Source organism: Pipistrellus kuhlii, unplaced genomic scaffold, assembly GCF_014108245.1.
Source record: "Pipistrellus kuhlii isolate mPipKuh1 unplaced genomic scaffold, mPipKuh1.p scaffold_m20_p_20, whole genome shotgun sequence".
In the NCBI taxonomy this organism is placed as follows: domain Eukaryota; kingdom Metazoa; phylum Chordata; class Mammalia; order Chiroptera; family Vespertilionidae; genus Pipistrellus; species Pipistrellus kuhlii.
In genome coordinates, this window is record NW_023425516.1 from 8,657,935 (window position 1) to 8,679,832 (window position 21,898).

Genomic DNA, 21,898 nt, shown 5'->3' on the forward strand with positions numbered 1-21,898 from the left:
AGGACGGAAAGAAATTTTGGATGGAGAGGTAGCTAAGAATATGGTGTCTTACCTGGACCTTTGCCCCATTTGTGTGTGTGTGTGTGTGTGTGTGTGTGTGTGTATGCACGCGCGCGCGCACAAGAAGGACAAAAAGGAAACTGAAATCACTTCCTAGGGCAGAGGTTGGCAAACTCATTAGTCAACAGAGCCGAATATCAACTGTACAACGATTGAAATTTCTTTTGAGAGCCAAATTTTTTACATTTAAACTTCTTCTAACACCACTTCTTCAAAATAGACTCGCCCAGGCTGTGGTATTTTGAGAAAGAGCCACACTTAAGGGGCCAAAAAGCCACATGTGGCTCTCAAGCCGCAGTTTGCCGACCACGGTCCTAGGCATTTGAGCACAGCCTTCTGTGCCTGTGTGAGCCCTGTGCCAGCCGGGATGCAGGTGATGGAGTGGGAAGGCTGCATCAAGCCATCCTCCTGACCACGGGGAAACGCAGAGGGTCCAGGGCTCCCCGGCTCCCCTGAAGGCCAAGAGCAAAGGGCCCGGCTCCTGTGTCAGCCTTTCCCCTGCGTCTCCCCACACTGTGGCTACAGATGACTGACTTCCCGGTTTGGAAAGCCCCTCCTCTGAGCTGCCTTTGTCCCCCTCCCCCCCCCAATTCCCACCCAGAAGTCTGCAAAGCATTAGGCATAACATTGAAAGAAAAACGCCCGCCACCGTGTGTCCAGACGGGAGAAAGGATAATTCACCTCAGAGATGCCCAACCATTGCTCACCTCAGAGCCATGGGTGCACAGGCCCAGCCTTTCAGCCTCTCCTGGCTCTCTCTCTAGCCTTCGGGGAGGCTCCAGAGAAGCTGGGTTGATTTTGGCGACTTGGGTAGTTAAGGTCCTGCTGGCGGGAGTGGGCAGAGATCAGCCCCACCCCTGGCAGAGCCCTGGCGTGGACCCCAAGCTCAAGGGCACATGGGAAACACGTGAGAAGCTTGTTGAAGCTGCACATGATGGGAGTTCCTGCCCAGTGCTTCTGAGTCAGGAGGTCTGGAATGATGCCCTCGGACCCGCACCTGCAACAAGCAAACCAGGTGATTCTGAAGGGGGGGGGGGCTGGTCACGGCCCACAGGTGGTGGAAAACGTATAGGAACGAGCAAGCGGGCATTTGGCAAAGGAGGCCAAGGAAGCGAAGCCACCAGAGGTGGAACCTGCCAAAGGGGGTGCAGATGAGCACTCAGTGGAAGAGAGAGCTACCAGCCCCCACTAAGGACTTTGCAGCCGCTGGGGGTGGGGATCAACCCCCCAAAGACAGCCTTTCTCAGAGCTACTCCAGCCCGGACCCGTCTCTCAGCAGCTGCCAGCCATTGATTAGCGGGACTCGGCTGCAGCCGGGGGAGGCGGCGGGAGAGCAGACACAGAAGAAAACAAAGTTGCGTCAATTACCAGTGCCTTTCCACGATGCCAAGGTGACCCGGTCTGTCATCTCCATGCCCGTGTGGCTGGCGTTCGGCTGGGTCTGACATGTGCAGCCAGCGCTCCCCAGCCGGGCATCTGTTGCCCCCATTGCCATGGAGACAGCAGCTGCTGCTGCTGAGCCCATCCGTCTCCTTTGAGAATGTGCCGCCACCCCGAGATCTCAGGGACCCATTTTGGAAGCATTTGTCCCCGATAATCTCCCTTTCATTTGTAATTATTATATCGCCTTGGTTCTCTGCTCTGGCACGGCTCCCACTGCTAACTCCACTCCCCGCCATCGGGTCCCGTGGGGAGGTGTCAGCCGCCTCTGGCCCGTCTGGGCGGAGATGAAAAGGGAGAGGAAGGGAGAGAGAGAGAGAGTTTGACTCTGGGGGCCCTGGCTCTTCAAATAGGCCCTGTCTCCTGGTGGCAGTCCTGGGAGGGCCGGGCTGATTGAAGTCCCCAAAATGCTCCATCCCCGAGCCTTTGAGGGGAGCCGCCCCGTCCAGGCCAAGAATAATGGAACACATAGTTTATCTGGCTGGCTAACAGCTGTAGAGCCCAGGCGATTTGGAGGGGATTAGGGGAGAGCAGCGAGAAATACTCCCACCGGGGTGTCTCCAAATCCTCGTCCTGGATTCTACCAGCGAAGAACACATGGTCAAGCCCCCGGGATGACTTTTTAAGTCCGTTTTTTTCTCTCTCTTTCGGAGGACTCTGTCGGGGCTTCCAAGAATGTTAAGTGGCTGAGGCAAACCCACGTTGGGGTCCGCCCCCGCGGCGGGGTTCCTTTCAGTTGCCTCCTTCGGTTCCCCAAACTTCCTTCCCCCTCCCCCCCCCCCCCCCCCCGCCCCCGGCAGGCAGCTCAAGTTGAGCGGGGGGGGGGGGGGTGGGGGGGGGGTGGGGGGGGTGGGGGGGGGTGGGGGGGGTGGGCGGGATTCTGATCGCTCTGGGAAGTGCCCGGGCCCAGGCTTTTCCTGAAGTCTACATGGCTGGCAGCTGTTGTCATGTCTAAGTGGAGGGCAGGGCCAAGTTCAGGTTAGGATGGAAGGGGACACAAGGGACCCCTTCCCCGGGTGAGAAAAAGTTGAAGGCAATAAAATAAAATAAAATAAAATAAAATAAAATAAAATAAAATAATAAAAATCTTTAAATAATACTAGAAGAAAGTTGGGAAGAACTTCTTTGCTAAAATCTTTCTAACTGTGGGGTCCATCATGTGTTTCTAACGATTTCTACTTTGATTTTGTATCTTTTGTTCATTTTGCCAGATATTCCGTGACCGCCTGGTGGATACGGCTCAATGGCTGAGCCTCGACCCATGGACCAGGAGGTGTCGGTTCGATTCCTGGTCAAGACACATGCCTGGGTTGTGGGCTCATTCTCCAGTAGGAGGCATGCAGTAGGCAGCTGATCGACTGATGGATGATTCTCATATGGATGTTTCTCTCTCTCTCTCTCCCTGAAATAAATAAAAAATATAATTAAAAAAATGAGTTTAAGTGACAGGCTGAGTTGAGACGTAAATGCTTCGGAGGGAAGCCATCTTTGGGGACATCCCCGTGGCTGGCAAACTGCGGCTTGTGAGCCACATGCGGCCCTTTGGCCCCATGGGTGTGGCTCTTCCACAAAATACGATGGCCTGGGCAAGTCTATTTTGAAGAAGTGGTGTTAGAAGAAGTTTAATTTTAAAAAATGTGGCTCTCCAAAGAAAGTTCAATCGTTATCTTGTTGATCTTTGGCTCTGTGGACTCATGAGTTTGCCGACCCCTGGGACATCCAGCATTCACCGGAACGCTGAGCGAAGACCGGAGAAAATGCTGCCCGAGACTCTGAGAGCTCCCCTCTCATGGACTCCCCGCTGGCAGCAGCTAAGGAGTTAACACGCACAGCGTGTCTCAGAAATTGGGTAGGAACCGAGAGAACGGGAATGACAGCATTTCAGGAAAGGAAGAGGGAGGACTTTGAAAGAGAGAAGTCGGGCGGATGTGGGTGCATGCCTGTGCGTCTGAACGTATGTTTATGCAGCTTAGTCAACAAGCTGGAGTGAAGGTGCGCAGAGAAGGAACGAGGGTGTGTGTGCTCGTACGTGACAAGGGGAGATGCTGTGCCTGTGTGTCATGGGAAGGGTTCTCTCAAGCCCCCCTTTTAAAGGTGTTTACAGAGGGCCGAGTATTTATGAAGCGCTTCCACCCCAGTTGTCAGCTAGCTTTGGACTCTGGCCCAAGGTGTCTGCCCAGAGCCCTCTCACCCAGGGCTCCCCCTTCCTCCCTGTTCACAGTGTCTGTTGGCACAGAAGACATGCAGTGACTCGAAAGCACACATTGAGGCCCTGTGACCTGCCTGAGAGATTGTCCTACATGCTGGGGAGAGAGGGTGACGGAGGCAGATGGGGCCACGGCTCTCATGGGGCTTTTATGCCGGTTCAAGAAGACAGGCCAGCAGAAACCGGTTTGGCTCAGTGGATAGAGCGTCAGCCTACGGGCTGAAAGGTCCCAGGTTTGATTCCGGTCAAGGGCATGTGCCTTGGTTGCAGGCACATCCCCAGTGGGGTGTGTGCAAGAGGCAGCTAATCGATGATTCTCTCTCATCATTGATGTTTCTATCTCTCTCTTCTCTTCCTTCTTCTGCGAAATCAATAAAAAATATTTTTAAAAAAGAATATCTTAAAATAGCTTTCGTTTTGTAGGTTCCATAAAATGTTTACAAGCAAGTACCTCCCATTTCATAGGATTATTGAATTTGACCAGAGAGCCTGTTCCCTGTGTTTTATACCCTGTTTCCCCGAAAATAAGACAGTGTCTTATATTAATTTTGCTCACAAAGATGCACTAGGTCTTATTTTCAGGGGATGTCTTATTTTTCCATGAAGAAGAATACGGTACACATTTATTGTTAAATGAAAATAAAGGAAATTTATTACCTGTATACAGTGCGGAGGTACGGTAGTTGTCAACACAAACCAGACAAACTGTGAATCCTACAGTATCTAGAATTTACTCATTTATTCAATGACAATCATGTCATCATCTTCTGGAACATTATCATAACAATCCAATTCCTGAATTTCCTGGTGAATTTCTTGTGACTCCATTTCTTTCAGAATCAGTGGACCAAATCTCTCATGTTTAGCCTGGGGGGGTGGGCTTATTTTCAGGGGATGCCTTCTATTTCACTCAGAAGGAAACCTGTAAGTAGGTCTTATTTTCGGAGGATGTCTTATTTTCGGGGAAACACGGGATTATATGGGTGACGGAGGTCTGTTAGAAGCGAGGCTTTGCAATGCGATCCCCTCTTGAATAACTCTGGGAGCTCAGGGGTCAAGCTTCATCTGTGAGCTGAGGACTCCTAACAGTGCTCCCCGGTTTTCACCCAGGGATTCTGGGGGTGATTTTGGAGATTGCTAACAGGGATCCAAGCGGCCAGGTGATCTTTACAGAAGCACTCATTGTCACCTCTAGGGGGCGTGCCAGCCCTCCGTTCTACCTTGGAAAGCTAAGGAGCTAATTTCTCAACATCTTTCAATGCTCCCGGAGCTTTTGAGTTTCTTGGTGAGATGGAGTTTACTATCTAGGGAAGGAGTAGGAGACTGAGTTAGTGTGTGTGTGGGGGGAGGGGGGGGTGAGCGGATATTTCATGGGGAAGTAACCGTGTTTCCCCCAAAATAAGACATCCTCCGAAAATAAGACCTAGAGCATGGAAAGATAAGACATCCCCTGAAAATAAGATCTAGCGCAACTTTGGGAGAAAAAATTAATATAAGACACTGTCTTATTTTGGGGAAACAGAGAAGAACAGGTAATTTGGCCTAGTCACTAGACTCTAGAACAATTGAATAAAAGGAGGATCCCAGATATGAAATGAACTCAGAACTACTAGTAAAGGCTGACATCGGGCAGGAGTTCTGGGGAGACAACAGAGAGATGGGGAGTCGTAGCTGCCCTGAAAATGGGTTTAGTTTCCACCTAGCACTCATCTATTGACCCAGGAATGTGCTGGGCGGTGGGAAAGCAGTGGTGAGCAAATGAGACGACCAGGGCTAGCTCAGTTATGGGAAGCCTGCCACTGGGAAGGGTTAATGAGGGTCATACAGGCTAAGTTTATCTATTTATTTATATTTTAAAAAATATATGTTATTTTTTAATTGACTTCAGAGAGGAAGGGAGAGATATAAGAAGAGAGAGATAGGGACATCAATCATAAGAGAGAATCATTGATCAGCTGTCCCCTTCATGCCCCCCACTGGGAAACCCAGGTTGGTGTCCTGACTGGGAATCGAACCATGACCTATTGGTTCATGGGTGAACGCTCAGCCACTGAGCCAATGCCAGTTGGGCAAGATGGGCTAAGTTTAGACAGATGATAATAGATTACAGGGAGATGTAACCTGGTCTGGGGACCAGAGAACTTCTCCAGAAGGCAGAAGACTAGAAGGATGAACAGGAGTCTGTGAGTGAAGAGGTGGGTTGAAAGTAGCAGGGAGGGAGAGACAAAGGGAGGAAGGAAGGGAGGTGAGTGATGGGAATGTTGCTATAGAGGAAAGAGCATACAGGGGAATGGAAAGGAGCTTAGTATGCTCTTTTGTAGAGTGACAGATGGAGACATGGGGAAGAAATGAGGCTGGAGTGGTTAAGAGGAGTCAGGTCAAGGTCAGGACCAAGGTAGGCAGCTGTGTGAAGGTTTTAGGGGAGGGATCCAGGGGAGATCTTTCCAGTTGGAGTGGCACCTGGAGGGAAAGAGAGCAAGACCGCAGGCTGGGCACAGGGCACCTGAGAGCTGATGTGGACCGAGTGCTGTGGAGAGAAGTAGAGGGAATTGAGACATTTATTTTTTTATTTTTATTAAAAAAATATATTTTATTGAGTTTTACAGAGAGGAAGGAAGAGGAATAGAGAGTTAGAAACATCAATGAGAGAGAAACATTGACCAGCTGCCTCCTGCACACCCCCTACTGGAGATGTGCCCGCAACCAAGACACATGCCCTTGACCGGAATCGAACCTGGGACCCTTCAGTCCTCAGGCTGGGGAATTGAGACATTTGAAATGTGTTGCACTGGGTTTTAGCTGAAGAATTAACAGGGACTTTTTCTCTCCACAAAACGTATGGCTAGCCCTGGCTGGTGTTGGGTGGTTAGAGCGTTGGCTTACTCTCCAACCTGTGGGTTCGATTCCTGGTCAAAGGCACGTACCTGGGTTGTGTGTTCAATCCCCAGACCTGGTTAGAGGCAACCAATGGATGTGTCTCTCTCACATGGATGTGGATCCATGCCAGAGAGCTGGGGTCCCCCTCAACCCTGAGCCAGGAAGTTCTACTTGGAAAGATGGGGGAGGCATCGCTGAAGCAATGGCTTGGTCTCTGTAGGGTTCATGGCCCTTACTTTTGCTTCTACCGACGGTGGAGGGAGAAGCCTGCTGAGGGACAGAGATGCTTAGAAAAGTCTTGGATGCCTGGAATGACCGGGCAAAGGGCCTGAGCATGGGCGCCATCTCCTGTGTCCTCCCTCTTTTTCTTCCTGACCTTTAGAGTAAGGTGACCAGATGTCCTGCTTTTGGCGGGACAGTCCCGATTTTTAACAATTTGTCCCGCATCCCGCAGTGTTTTAAAAAAGTCCCGATTTTTGGAAAGAATCTTTTAAATCTTTTAGACTTTTTAAAAATACCGCAGGACGCAGGACAAATTGTTAAAGATCGGGACTGTCCCGCCAAAAGCGGGACGTCTGGTCACCTTACTTTAGAGCACATGTGTCAAACACAAGGCCCGCGGGCCAAATCCGTCCCGCCAGGCCTTGCAATGTGGCCCGCACCGCGCTGTCATCACTGCACTCCGCTGCGTTTCCATCACAATGACAGTTTATGACTGTTCAGTAAACCATTCGGCCCGCGATTTAGGCTGGATTTTAGATTTTGGCCCCTTCTCTGATTGAGTTCGACACCCCTACTTTAGAGGGTTTTAGTTACTGGGAGTTTGGATTTTGGGGGTTCAGTTATTGACACGGAAGCAGGAGTCAGGGCCACTTCCTAACCCTTCTGCTATGCTGGCTAATAATGTCCCCGCAGTTCCTAGGGGACCCCGCATTCGGGGCTCCCACTTCCTCCCGTGAACCATGGGGGTGTTTTGTTTTGTAAGGGTGATGACTAACTCCACCTGGCAGGTTCAGAGCCGCCCTGTTGGCACTTGACCGGCAAGGGCTTGGCCCCCCTTCAGCCCCCGTCCGTTTGGGAGCATGCATCATCCTCTCTTGACATCGGGCGTGGCAAGGGGCCGTGCCTGCCGGGGGGCCTGGCCTTCAGGGACAGAGACCTTGCCAGAGCCTCTGAGCGGAGAAGGTGGTTCTGTGCATGACCTGCGTGGAGAGTGAGCAGAGACAGCCCCTGAGCAGCCCCCCTGGGCCGGGGCCACGGGGGCAAGGCTTCCAGGCAGAGCCTCCTTGAAATGCAGACACTGAGCACCCTTTTGGAACCCGGCTCTCAGTTCCCCCGGGAAGGAGAGCCATAGTTCTGCCTGACTTCTTCTTCATATCCTCAAGTTCTTTCCTAAAGCTGTTCTCTATCCATCTGAGTGTCTTCGTCTTGCAGTAGCTACATATGTTTGCCCCTGGAGTTTCTGCATTAAAAACAAAGTTTATTGATTTCAGAGAGAAAGGGAGAGGGAGAGAGATAGAAACATCAGTGATGAGAGAGCACCATGGATGGCTGCCTCCTGCACGCCCCACACTGGGGATCGAACCCACAACCTGGGCACGTGCCCTGACTGGAATCGAACCGTGACCTCCTGGTTCATAGGTCAGCGCTCAACCACGGAGCCATGTGGGTCGGGAAATTTCTGAATTTTTATTCCAATTTTAGTCTCAACTTCTACTTGGAGTCTTATGAACTTCAAGGTTGTTGGTTCATAATTGTGGTGGATGATGAAGATATGTAAGGCCTCGTGGATGTCCCATGTGGAGTAGATTCCAGGACACGGCCTCTCTCCCACCCTGATGATGCAGTGATCTCTCGGCTCTCAGCCCCTCCCTACACGCAGAGCTGGCCTCCTCTCCTGTCTGTCTTTCCCAGGGGACTTTACCTGTAAGCCTTCAGCTTGGTGCACAGGCCTGGCCCTGATCCGGCCCTGCCCTCCTCATCCCTGCATCAGCTTCATGCGACTCAGTCCTGAGGGCTTTGGGGGCGTTTTTGGAATAGTGATGCTGCTTCTCACCAGGACTCTCAGCTCTCAAACTTGTCCTCTGCTTCGTTCCTCATACCCTTGCTCAAAGGTTTCTGCCTTCAGGAAGGCCCCCTGGCTCCTGACAGGCCCGGGGTCCCTTCATCCTCTTCCCAGAGCACCCACATCCCAGAACCCCCTGCGTGGCAATTCTCTGCTCTCATGCCAGCTCCCCTTCCAGATTAGTTCCCCTCAAAGTAGGGGGCTGGCCCTTCCTCATCTTCATAGTTCCAGGTCTGGGAGTGCTTTGCCTCAATGGGGAGTGAGGCCCTATTTCTTACAGGAATGAACAAATGCAAGAACGAATAAGGTGGACTCTCAATCCACCCTTTGCTTCAATAAAAATACACATTATTGCCTGGCCGGTGTGGCTCAGTGGTTGAGTATCAACCTATGAACCATGAGGTCACGGTTCGATTCCCCATCAGGGCACATGCCTGGGTTTCAGGCTCAATCCCCAATAGGTGGTGTGCAGGAGGCAGCCGATCAATGAGTCTCTCTCATCATTGATATTTCTATCTCTCTCCTTTCTTCTCTGAAACCAATAAAAATATATGTTAAAAAAAGAGGCACATTATCCGAGAACAAAGTTTCCCCACTTTGAAAAGTCCATGCCCTATTTTGAGAAACACACATTTTTTTTCCCTTTCTCTGTTATGAACATTTTAATTTTAATGTTTTTATTTAAAAAAAAAACATTTTATTGATTTTTTTACAGAGAGGAAGGGAGAGGGATAGAAAGCTAGAAACATCGATGAGAGAGAAACATCGACCAGCTTGCCTCCTGCACACCCCCTACTGGAGATGTGACCACAACCAAGGTACATGCCCTTGACTGGAATCTAACTTGGGACCTTCCAGTCCGCAGGTCGACACTCTATCCACTGAGCCAAACCGATTTCGGCTGTTATGAACATTTTAAAACAAGCCGGATGTTGTTATGGAGCGAAATGGAAGCAAAGGAACTTGCGTATGCGGTGCTCCCTGGGCCTGCACAGCCATCAACCCTTCAGAACTGTCTGCCCTTCGCCTGTGCAGTTATCATCCCGCCTGGCCCCCACTGGGTGGCTCTCGGTCAATTCCCCCAGAGCCAGGCTGCTGGAAGTCAACGGTTTTTGGCACTTTGGCTGCCTGGCAATTGGCTTTCAACAAGGTGGCCCACTGCCCATCACAGAGCAAGAGAGCGAGTGAGAGCAGCCTGGCATAGGGAAGGTACCGCATACGCCTGCCAGGCAAGGCCCTGCCCAAGCCTCCCCAGCTCGGAAGCATCTCCTCCAGCCCTGCCTGGAAAAGGCTCAGAGCTCCTTTCTGCTGGACCACCAGCCACCGGCTGCACGTCATTGCTGCCACCGGCCTGACCCACCCTGCCGTGCCATCGGTCATTTCCAGGCCGTTGTGCCCGGGCACAGGGAAGAAAACCAGCATCATCTCGTGCCCAACAGGCTATCGCTTCAGGGAAGGAAGGGGCTCCTCAGGGCGAATTCGCTTCTACATTTGGCCTCATCACCCCGGGGAGGGTGTGTGTGTATGTGTGTGTGGCTGGGATGGGGCTAAGGTAGGGGCTCATCTGGCTAAGGGGGCATTTTGATTGGCTCAGATTTATGAGGAAGAGATTAGAAGGAAAATGGGGGGAGAGGGGGAGAGGAGAGGAGCTCCGATATCCAAGTCCATTAAGAGAGTTAAGATAGTGTGATCTGGCCGAAACCGGTTTGGCTCAGTGGATAGAGCGTCGGCCTGCAGACTAAAAGGTCCCAGGTTCGATTCCGGTCAAGGGCATATACCTTGGTTGTGGGCACATATCCAGTAGGGGGTGTGCAGGAGGCAGCTGATCGATGATTCTCTCTCATCAATGTTTCTAACTCTCTATCCCTCTCCCTTCCTCTCTGTAAAAAATCAATAATATATATATATATATATATATATATATATATATATATATATATTTTAAAAAGATAGTGTGATCTGCAAGAAGGTGGGCAGTGGAGCAGCAGAGAAGGGACCCATTTGGAGAGACAGGAGGAGACGGAGTAAGCCCCGCCCTCCTAGCCTCGGAGGCCTTCTCAGAGCAGCTGAGGATGCTGTGTTTTAAGCAGAACACTGGGTTCTGGGAACTGGGGAGGGGAAAGGGGCAAGTGGACACGGGCACATGTGTCAGGCCACTCGGCCAGAGTACCTTCTCAGACCCGGGAAGTTCTGCCTTCGCTCCAGGTTTAGAGGCACGCTTCTACCTCTTCCAGACTGGATCTCACACCCTGTGCCAGAAACCTCTTCTAGAAAATTCCTTGGCCTGGGCCAGACATTTGGTATAGGGTGCTCCTCCCATCCCTCCACCCTGCACCTGATGCTCCCACAATCCCTTATCTGGGGGCCTCCGAGGAGCCCTAGTCCACACGTCCTCTGTACCCCCTTCTCTCTCCTTTTGCCACATAACCTGCCTCTCTCCAGGTTGCTGTACTCAAAGAATTGATTATCCCAGTGGTCGGCAAACGGCGGCTCGTGAGCCACATGCGGCTCTTTGGCCCATTGAATGTGGCTCTTCCACAAAATACCATGGCCTGGGCGAGTCTATTTTGAAGAAGTGGTGTTAGAAGAAGTTTAAGTTTAAAAAATGTGGCTCTCCAAAGAAATTTCAACCATTGTCCTGTTGATATTTGGCTCTGTGGACTGATGAGTTTGCCGACCACTGGATTAGCCCAATGGATTAGGCTCCATCCAACAAGGTGAGCGGAGCCGGAGCTCCTGGGTCTGGTCACTAGCTCAGCCTTACTAACCCCCTTAGTCCTGCTGGGCCTTGACTTTCCCCTTCTGCAAAGTGGGCAACACGTCCTCCCTCCTCCTTTGAGCTGCCCAGGGGCCAAAGAGCTGCATGTGGTTTGTGAGCCACAGTTTGCCGACCATTGAGCCATGGTCCCTCTGTGTTCCCTGGGAGCACGGTGCCTGCAGCTTGCCAGGATGCGAATGGGTAATTTGCTGTTTTTTCTGCCAAGCCTCTCGCATCAGCTCCCATTTCATAACCTCGGTCACCTTCCCCTCCCCTTCCTTCCTGCACGTACAGGCCCTCCCTCTTGCCCAGATGCACACCTGCAGGAAAAGTTGGCATGGCCTCCTTCCCATCTGTCACCACTTCAAATGGCTTGAATGTGCTGATGACAGATAAAGTAATTGCAGAGCGCACGAATGACTTAATGTGCGATGTGCTAAAATGCCTTTTTAATGCCGAGCATTTGTATAATTTATAGCTGGAATCCACGGTTTTCATCCTGCTTCCCACTGCTCACCTGGTGGCTCCCCCATCCGAGTGGCAGGAGCCTGGCTCCGTGGCTCAATGTATCACGGGAGAAGGAAGAGGGCATTCTAGAGCATCGGTGATGCCCGTTGGTCTCTGAATCTCTAGGGCCTTTTCTGTGCTGAGCATGTTAACAATTTTAATGAATGAATTATTATTATTATTATTTTTTAAAGCTTTCCTTCTTTTTTTGGAATACAGTTTTATTGATTTCAGAGAGGAAGGAAGAAAAAGAGAGAGAGAAACACCTATGATGAGAATCATTGATCGGCTGCCTCCTGCACACCCCCTACTGGGGATTGAGCCTGCAACGTGGGATCCTTCAGGCCATAGGCTGACGCTCTAGCCACTGAGCCAAACTGGCTAGGGCAGTGGTCGGCAAACGCATGAGTCCACAGAGCCCAATAGCAACAATACAACGATTGAAATTTCTTTGGAGAGCCAAATTTTTTAAATTTAAACTTCTTCTAATGCCACTTCTTCAGAATAGACTCACCCAGGCTGTGGTATTTTGTGGAAGAGCCACACTCAAGGGGCCAAAGAGCCACACGTGGCTCTAGAGCCGCAGTTTGCCGACCACAGGGCTAGGATGACGAATGCCTCATTAAATGAAAGTTGGGGGTTCATTTAACAACTATTTACTGAGTGCGTGTATGTGTCCAACACCATTCTAGGAGGCAGTAGAACCCAACCATGAACAAGCTGGTCACGGTCCCTGCCCTCAAGGGGCTTATCGTTTGGTGAGGAAGACAGGCGATAAGGAGGCAATAGCAACAAAGCACAGTGAGTGCCCAGGGGGGCTTATGGGGTCTTGGTATCTGAGGGCACCAAGACCTCATCTAGGCTGGAAGTAAGTGATGAGCCTTCTGGGAGAGCTTGGGGCAGTTGGGGGCCTTGAAGAGATAATGGAGCATCAGCTCCGTGCATACACAATCCTAAATTTGTGCAGGAACAATGCCAAGGTCACCACCCAAACATCTGCTTTGGCTACAGTCCAAGAATATTTGGTCAGTCAATGCAAGAACCAGCCCATGGCCTCTGTGAAGCCTCTGAGGAGAGGGGCCCACACAGGACTGGTTGGAGGTTTTCAGAAACAAAGTTCGCTGGATATTAATGAAGGAGAGGAAGCAAAAAGGAGGTTGGACATCAAGCCTGTCTGTTTCACCCCAGGGAATCTCGGCATTGTCCCTCCAAGGGGATTGACACCCCTACATGTGCCCTGACTGGGAATCGAACCAATGACCTCTTGGTTCCTAGGTCGACGCTCAATCGCTGAGCCGCACCAGTTGGGCAGTGAGAGTTTTCTAGAGGGTAGTGAGTGGTTAGGGCGTGGAGAGAAACAGAGAAAGCGAGCCACCACAGTACAAGGCAGGTCACTGGCTGGCCTCAGTGGTGCCTGGTACCGAGGGTAACTGTCCCCCTCTTTCCCCGCCTCCCCGTGTTCAGATTAATTCCAGGAGTGGGGGTCGGGGGAGGCCTCCCAGTGAGAGTCAGATGGGCCCAACTGTGGACAAGCAGGGCTGTGGGATCTCAGAATAAGAAATTGGTGCCCACATGGCTGAGGCCTGAACTGGAAACGAATCCCTCCCTCCCACTCGGGCAGCCAACCCAGAGAAGTCCCTTCTGAACTGTGTGTGTGTGACGCCCAGTCCTGGCCAGGGTGCACACCGTCCCTGGGCAGGCCTGGCCAGGGGAGGCTCGTGCACAACCCTGGGACACACAGGGCGGCATCCCAGCTGGGAGGAGGTAGGGCCTGCGTGGGCTGCGGCTCAGCCACAAGCTGCAGGCTGCCATGCCTCTGAGCTCCTGTTCATTGTCTCCTCACCGCAGGAGGAGTCCATAAAACCAGCTAGTGTGTCTCCCACTGGCGCCCTGACAGCCTCCCCAGCGTGGGAACTCTCCCCAGCAGCCTCCTTTCAGAACAGGCCTCCTCCCGGGTCCTCCTGCCCCGGCTTCCGCTGGAGTGTCCTGCTCAGCAAGTTGGGGCAGGTCCCCGGGCAGGCGGGAGGGAGGGAGGTGTCAGAGCCCTTGGAGGGGTCAGCAGCTTCTCTGTGTGCAGCCGAGTCCCCTCTAAGCGTGACCTCTCCTTCAGCAGTCAGTCTGGTCTCCCTTGTGCAGGAAGTGAGGGCCAGAGTGAGAGTCAGAAGAAGAAGGACTTTGGCAGGAAAGGGGTTGCTTGGCAACAGCCTCCTGGGAGCCCGTGTTCATCCAGGCCAGTCCGGAGGGGCCCTCAGCAGCAGACACTAACGGGCAGATGATAGAAGGAAAGGCAGGACGGGCTTTCTGGTCAACCTGGCTTTGATTCCAGGTGCACACCCTTGGCTACCCCACATCTCCCAGCCTCAGTTTCCCCACCTGTAAAGTCAGAGCTCTCAGGGTGGTTGTGAGGCATGAATGCACGGCCTGTGAAGTGCCTACAAGCAAAGCACATTCGTGCAGGCTCTAACTGTGACAGAATGGAGAAAAGTTTACCTACACCGACATCTCCCCTAGCGGAAGGCTGGCTTGTTGGGGAAATACTTAGATCTAGAAGCTCCTATTTAGGGGCACCTGGGTTCGGGTGGAATGTGCCTGGGGAGGTTTGGACCTTGTCCTAAAGGGGTGTGGGGGAGGGGTGATGAAAGGCTGAGAGGAGCATGAAGTGACTACAGGCCACTTTGCCTACATTCAGTCTCTTTGCTTCACAACATGCGTATATATACGTGCATGACTTGTGGCAATGGGAGGGCTGGGCTGACGTCCGGGTGGATGGGGAGCAGAACAGAGGTAAGATGCACCCGTGAGCTACCTACCCGGTGGCAGGTGAATTCACAGAAACAGTGTGAAGGCCTTTGAACTCTTACAGGCCCAGGAACTGGGGTTCAGACCAGGTTCCACAGATGTTCGCGGGTCAGGGAGGTACCACGGCCATCCTGTGATGTCCTAGCCCAGTGGTTGGCAAACATTCGTCAACAGAGCCAAATATCAATAGGACAACGATTGAACTTTCTTTGGAGAGCCACATTTTTTAAACTTAAACTTCTTCTAATGCCACTTCTTTAACATAGACTCGCCCAGGCCATGGTATTTTGTGGAAGAACCACACTCCAGGGGCCAAAGAGCGGCATGTGGCTGGAGAGCCGCAGTTTGCCGACCACGGTTCTAGCCCCTCACCAGCTCCACTCTTCTTTAGGGGGGAGAGAGAGAGAGAGAGAGAGAGAGAGAGAGAGAGAGAGAGAGAGAGAGAGAGAAGGAGAGAGAGAGAGAGAGAAACAGCTTCACATGAAGGACTTTGCTCCGTCAAGGTCACATCGCACTGATGGTGACAAGGCCGGTTTTAAATTCCCCGTTGCCTGCTTCCAACCCATGGCTGCACCCTCCGCGCCAGACCACCTGTCCATCATGAAAGGCCTGCGGTCTCAGGTAACAGATGAGGCATTTCATCGCGAGGGGTTGCACAATCTGCTCAAGGTCAGACCTGGCTTCCTGCAGGGCGCTGGGAATGGGCAGAGATGCCAGCAGGGCGCAGGCCATCGGCTGGGCCTCCGGGGCCTCTGGGAGCCCATTTCCTTCTAGACAAGTGACTCCACTTCTCTGGGTCGATCACCCCTCCTCATCCTGTCCGCTAATGGCGCTAACGCTTCCCTCTGGGCGGGTGGATTGGGATTAACGGGCCAGGGCTGGGCACCAGGCTCTGCTTGGACTTCAAGGCTGCACCTGTTTTGTGCTTTCGGAGCTTGGTTTCATCCGGTCACACTTCAAAGCCTCACCTCATGTAGAAAGCTAAATTTAGCTTTCATCAAGTAATTGCTGAATACGAAGCCATCCAACCATCATTACCAACTCCAATTATTGATGACTAAGAAAGAATGCTCTAGTCCAGAAAGAGAGGTCTTAACAGCTAATCCTCTGCTCAGACGATTGTCTTCTTAGTTCAGAAAGCTTAACACCTACACCAACTTAAAAATGAGCCTGCTATAGGCCCTACCAGTGTGGCTCAGTGGTTGAGCATCCACCTAAGAACCAGGAGGTCGCTGATTTGATTCCTGGTCCGGGCATGTGCCCAGGGTTGTGGGCTTGATTCCCAGTAGGGTTGTGCAGGAGGCAGCCGATCAATGATTCTCTCTTATCATTGATGACTCTCTCCCTCTCCCTTCCTCTCTGAAATCAGTAAAAAATATATTTAAAAAAATTAGCCTGTTATATTGGGTCAAACCCTGTAAGCAGGACAGATACCCTATCTCCAATTTATGGAAAAGGAATTCAAGGTCACGGAAGGTCACGGGAATTAAAGAGGTCTCTCCAAAGCCACACAGCAAACCAGTAGCGGATCCTGGGCTAGGACACAGATCCTTTGACCCCACCTTGACCCCAAGGCTTCCCTTGCAAGTAGAAGATGCTGGCACTTGAGGGGTGGTGTCAGGCTTGTCTATCCAGGAACCTTTGCCTCCACGGCCCTGCCTTGGAGCCCAGGACTCTGACCGGGGACTCATTTTTTGAGAAAAAGACATTGCCTGCAGCAAAGTCCCAGTTAGATGCAAAAACGTAGGTATGAGAGATTATAAAGTTCACCATTTTTGGCCCATGGCAGGGGTGGGGAACGTTTGGCTCTCGGGCCAGAGAAGGCCCATAAAATCCTTTGGTCTGGCCCTGCCAAGGCATGAGGGAAGCGTTAATTAAATGTTTGACCAAATATGGCAGGCGAGTTTTTAGGTTGATCATTTTGTATGGCCCGAGAATGATGTTGTCAATAATCAAAGGGTCCTTGGCAGGAAAAAGGTTGCCCACCCCTTGCCCTCGGTGATATGCCCACGGTTGTCCTGTGACTGTCCTGCCATGCTATGGTGGCGGGACCTCCCAGAGGTACAAACACGCTTTAGCCCGCTGCTTCTTGATTCCTCATCACAATCTTCCTCAGAGTTTCAGCCAAAGTCATGTGTGGTGGCCTGTCGTTTGGCCAACTTGACTGTTTGTTCCATAGAAATACCTTCACAGGCCCAACCTCATGCCCGTGTTCAAGCGCTTCTGCTGATCTTCCCGCATGGTCCTCGTCTGTGTCCCGAGCATGAGGAGAGGAGAGTGTCTGTGAGCCGTGACACTCCCATTGCCCGGCATCCCTTAGGGTGCGATCATCTCCCCTGCACCTAGACTCCAGTACCCTGGGAGAAATAAGATTCCCCCAAAGAACCAGAGTCCTCTCTAGTGGTCACAGTTTCCCTGGAGCGAGACCACCAAAGAACCAGGCTTTGACACTTTCTGTTGGGGACCTTTAGTGCCTGTTACCTCGTCTATCCAGTGAGGATAAAGATTGAGCTGACTCACAGAGTTTCCTGAGGATTAAATGAGTGACCCATGCACAGTGCTTAGTTAGCATAGAGCCTGGCACATGGTACCTGGCACACACACACACACACACACACACACACACACACACACACGGATGCTCTGATGAAGGAACCCCCTCTCTCAAGCAGCGTGGAGTAGGGGCATGTGGTCTGCGATAGCCTTGCTGAGCAGCTGCCCAAGCTCTCGTCAGCTACATGCGTCCTTCTGACCTCAGTTTTTCTACTCATGCACCGAGGAGCTGGCTGATCTTGGGGTCGTCCTGGCTCCAACATTGCAGTGTTCTGTCACCCAGCTGCCTTGAGAAGCCAGAAAGGAGGGTGGCAAGTGAGCACCTGGGAATTCAGGCTGATGGCAAGGTGGGCTTGGGAGGTGTCTCTGAAGCCGGCTCTAGGGCAGGTACTAGAGTGAGAAGACCACACGTGATGTAAGCAACGGATCCACATACTTACTTAGGGTCCACTGTCATCAGCCCATGTAACCCACACTGGCTGAATGAGGGAGGCATTTTTCAGATGAGAGACTGGGTTGGGAGAGGCTAAGTGACATTACTCAGCAGCAGCAGAGAGAGCAGGGTTGGGACAGACCTGAGCGAGCCTGACACCTGCTTGTCCCTCGGACCTATGTACCTGCATGGCTTTTCCAGGGTGGGGGTGAGGGGGGGCGTGAGGAACCATTCCAAGTGCTACCCCAGCTCACTGCCTCCTCTCTCCTCTGAGATTCTTCCCAGCCACACAAGTGCTTGGCGTATCTGTTACAGCACAAACATGACTTCTGCCCTCTTGGGGCTTACAGTATCCTATATAATAAAGAGCTAATAGGCGAATTAGATGGGAACAGCAGAACGATGGTCTGGACAACCTTCCGAACAAAGCCGATCCCCTTGCACAAATTTCGTGCATCGGGCCTCTAGTCTATATATATAAAAGGCTAATATGCAAATTCTCCACTCTGAAGTTCCACCAGGAGAGCAGGAGTTCAGTCATTCACTATGACATGCGCTGACCACCAGGGGGCGGCATGGGACATGGCTGGTGACCAGCGGTGGCGGCAGGGTGCTGAGGGAGCTAGGGGAGGAGGAGGTGGGGAGATGGAGAGGCCAGGCCTAGGGACCCTACCCTGCACGAACTTTGTGCACCAGGCTTCTAATAATATGAGGAAACAAAGGAGGCAGCAATCATCACTGACAGAACTTTGTCATTAGGAAAATCACCTGAGGGCACTGAGGGAGAAGGGCAAGTCAGGCATGGGGTGGAGGTAGCCACACTGGCTTCATCTAGGAGAACTTCCTGGAGGAGAAGGTGGTATGCTTGATGGATGACATACAAGAGAGAAACATGTAGTAGTTGAGGCTGGAGGAACTGAGCCACCTAGGGTGTTTCCCTCCCACCCGGACCCTCCTCATCTTCACCTTTCATGGGTCTCAGAGGCCTGCTCAGGCTAACTGAGGCACAGCTCCGTGGCCAAGGCCAGCGAGAGATCCCAGGGCCTTTGTTGTCTGTAATCCGAGGCCCAGAGAGAGACGGGCTGAGGCTCCCCAACCCCATCGTGAGTCTTGCTCAACCTTTTTTGCAAACCAGGCTGTCAGCAGCGAGGGAGGAGATGTGGGCAGCGCGCTTGCACACCGCAGGCCCGGGGAAGAAAGAGGCAGTGTCTGTGTGCGGCGCTCCCTCCCCAGGTGCCCGTGCAGCTCCCTGCACTCTCATTCATGCCCCGAAACGGCTGCCAAGTGCCACTGCCACACACCAATGAGCTCCAGGAGGAGCGTGTCCCAGCAGGTGGCGGACGGGGGCCAAATCCCTGCGGGTTACAATGCAATACATGATGAAGACCAATTAATTTTTTACAATGGGAGAAATAGCTGGGAGATTAACAAGCATTAATTATTTATTGAACTGCTGCCTATGCAAAAAAGGGGGGGCCGGTTTCCTTGTATGGGGACATGAATCTCTCCCACAATCTCGGCTCCTCTGCTCTCTCCGCCTTTGTGTGGAGGTCATGCAATCATCTCCAGGCAAGGAGGACGGATCGTTTAGAAAGCAAGGAGTGACTTCTAACAGTTTCTTCCAGGGCTGCCAGAAACACTGGTAAGAAACAGAGGGCTGGCCACCTGGCTATCTTTCCATCTTTCCAACTGCTGTGTTGAAGGAGGGAGCTCTATAACCCAACCTACAACCCAGGCCACAGTTCTGACTCCCAAAGAGGCAAGCTGGGATGAATGACCGCACATCAAGGGAACCTAGGGCCCCCAGCGGGCCCTGCACATGTGGGCTCAAAGCAGGGGGAGAGAGAGAGAGAGAGAGAGAGAGAGAGAGAGAGAGAGAGAGAGAGACAGAGAGAGAGAGAGATCAACGATGAGAGAGAATCGTTGATTTGGCTGCCTCCTGCATGCCTCCTACTGGGAATCAAGCCTGCAACCCCAAAGCACATGCCCTGACTGGAAATTAAACCATGACCTTTTGGTTCATAGGTCGATGCTCAACTACTGAGCCACACCAGCTGGGCTGCGGGGTTGGAGGGCTCTTTTGACTAAGGACAAACCTGCTAGTCAAGGGCTGTCTTAGGAAGAATAACTTGTGAGGAATTAACTAATTAATTAATATTTTGAGGTGCCTCAAGTGCTCCCTATACAATATTGTTACCAATGAGACTATCGGAAGGCTTACCGGAGGGTTTCTGACATACCCCTGGTTATCAGAGGATATTGCTGAGACATACAGGGTCTGATCAGGGAGCTGAGTCTTGGTGCTCCGAGGGTTTATGGCTCAATGAGTGAGGATTTGGGGGAGGGGGGGAGAGGGTGGAGGTGGTGGCAGGAAGAAATGGAGAGCTTGGCTTCTGTTCTCCATCGCTGACATTCCCCACCTCCTTCAACACTGAGCTCCAAATCCTTTTCTCTCAATCTCACTCAGTTCCATCCGCTCTCTCCACACTCCTTGCGGGGCCAGCTTCAGACACGCCTGCGGAGGGTCAGGCTCAGGCACGTGATGGTTGGCCAGGCCCTTTAAGAGGGATGCTCCCATCGCTGGCCCCTCTGTGTACAAGGACCCGGCTCTCCCCTGAGGCAGAGGGGTTTCACGCAGTGGTGCTGGGACACCCAAGACTTTTACCCTCTTTCCGGAAAGCTGGCTATGAGCACAGACAATGGGCTGGAGCCCAACATTATAACAGGGTCAAGGCTTTCCCCACGGGGATGGACTCTGGAACCATATGATTACAATCGGGAGGAGTTGTTATTATTTTATGGAAGAACTCATCAGGTTGTATACATTAAATATGTCCAGTCAATGAAAGAAAAATTCCACCTGATCTCACTCATTTGTGGATAATAAAGAACATGATAAACTGGTGACAAAAAAGATAGATGCAGAGGCAGTAAAGCATCAAACAGACTGTCAAATTACAGCAGGAAGGTTAGGGAGAGGTGGGGGAGATAAGAGATCAACCGAAGGACCTAAATGCATGCATATAAGCATAACCAATGGATGCAAAACTCTGGGGGGTGAGGGCATGTATGGGAGTGGGGTGGGGGGGCAATAGTAAGATATGTACACATATAATACCTTAATTTAAAAAAATGGAAAAAAAACACCCAAACCCCAAACAAATAGAATTCCATAGAAAGCCCAGTAAAATATGTGACTAAAATGAAAAAAAAAAAAAGCCAATGTGCCACGACATCTTGTCACTGGGAGGCCCCCACATGGTAGGGTCAGTCCCGAGGTAGTGTCAGTAACAGGACTTGGTGTCCCTTAGGTCATGGGTTCAATTCCCATGTGGGGAGTAACTTGGTTCAGTTCTTGAACCCACCCACCCTGCAAATAACCCCTCTGACCACCAGGGGGCGAGGTCGAGACTGGCCCAGCTTATGAACTTCCTTCCCCTCCTAGGAAAACCTTGCAAAGTGCCTATGCCCTTCTGTCCTGCCTGGAAGAGCCAACATCTGTCTTCAGGGGTCAAGGCCTGGTTGCTCCACACAGGGAGGCAGGAGGGAGCTCTCTGCCGGGCGAGTCCTGGCATCCCAGCGCGTACTCTGAGGCAGTGGCCCTGCCTGCCTGGGGCTTCGGCATTTAGCCCCACTGCCTCCCCCCGAGTCTCCAGGAAGCAGCTTCCACAGTTTTCCCAGCATTTAGGCTGACGGGGAGAAGTGACATAGAGAATCCACACGTGGAATAGCTGAAACTACAGTGGACCCTTGAGCAACATGTGTTAGAACCGTGTGGATCCACTTATACCCAGATTTCCTTTAGCCCTGGCCTGTGTTGCCAAGTGGTTAGAGCAGTGGTCGGCAAACTGTGGCTCTTTGGCCCCTTGAGTTTTTAGCAAAGGCCAGCTTAGGAGGACCCTAATTAAGTTAATAACAATGTACCTACCTGTATAGTTTAAGTTTTAAAAATTTGGCTCTCAAAAGAAATTTCAATCGTTGTACTGTTGATATTTGGCTCTGTTGACTAATGAGTTTGCCAACCACTGGGCTAGGGCATTGGCCCGTGCACCGAAGGATCATGGGTATGATTCCTGGTCTAGGGCACATACTTGGGGTTGCCTGGGTCAGAGGGTGTGAAGGAGGCAAACAATCCATGTGTTTCTCTCACATCGATGTTTCTCTCTCCCTCTCTCTTTTCCCCCTTCCTTATACTCTCTC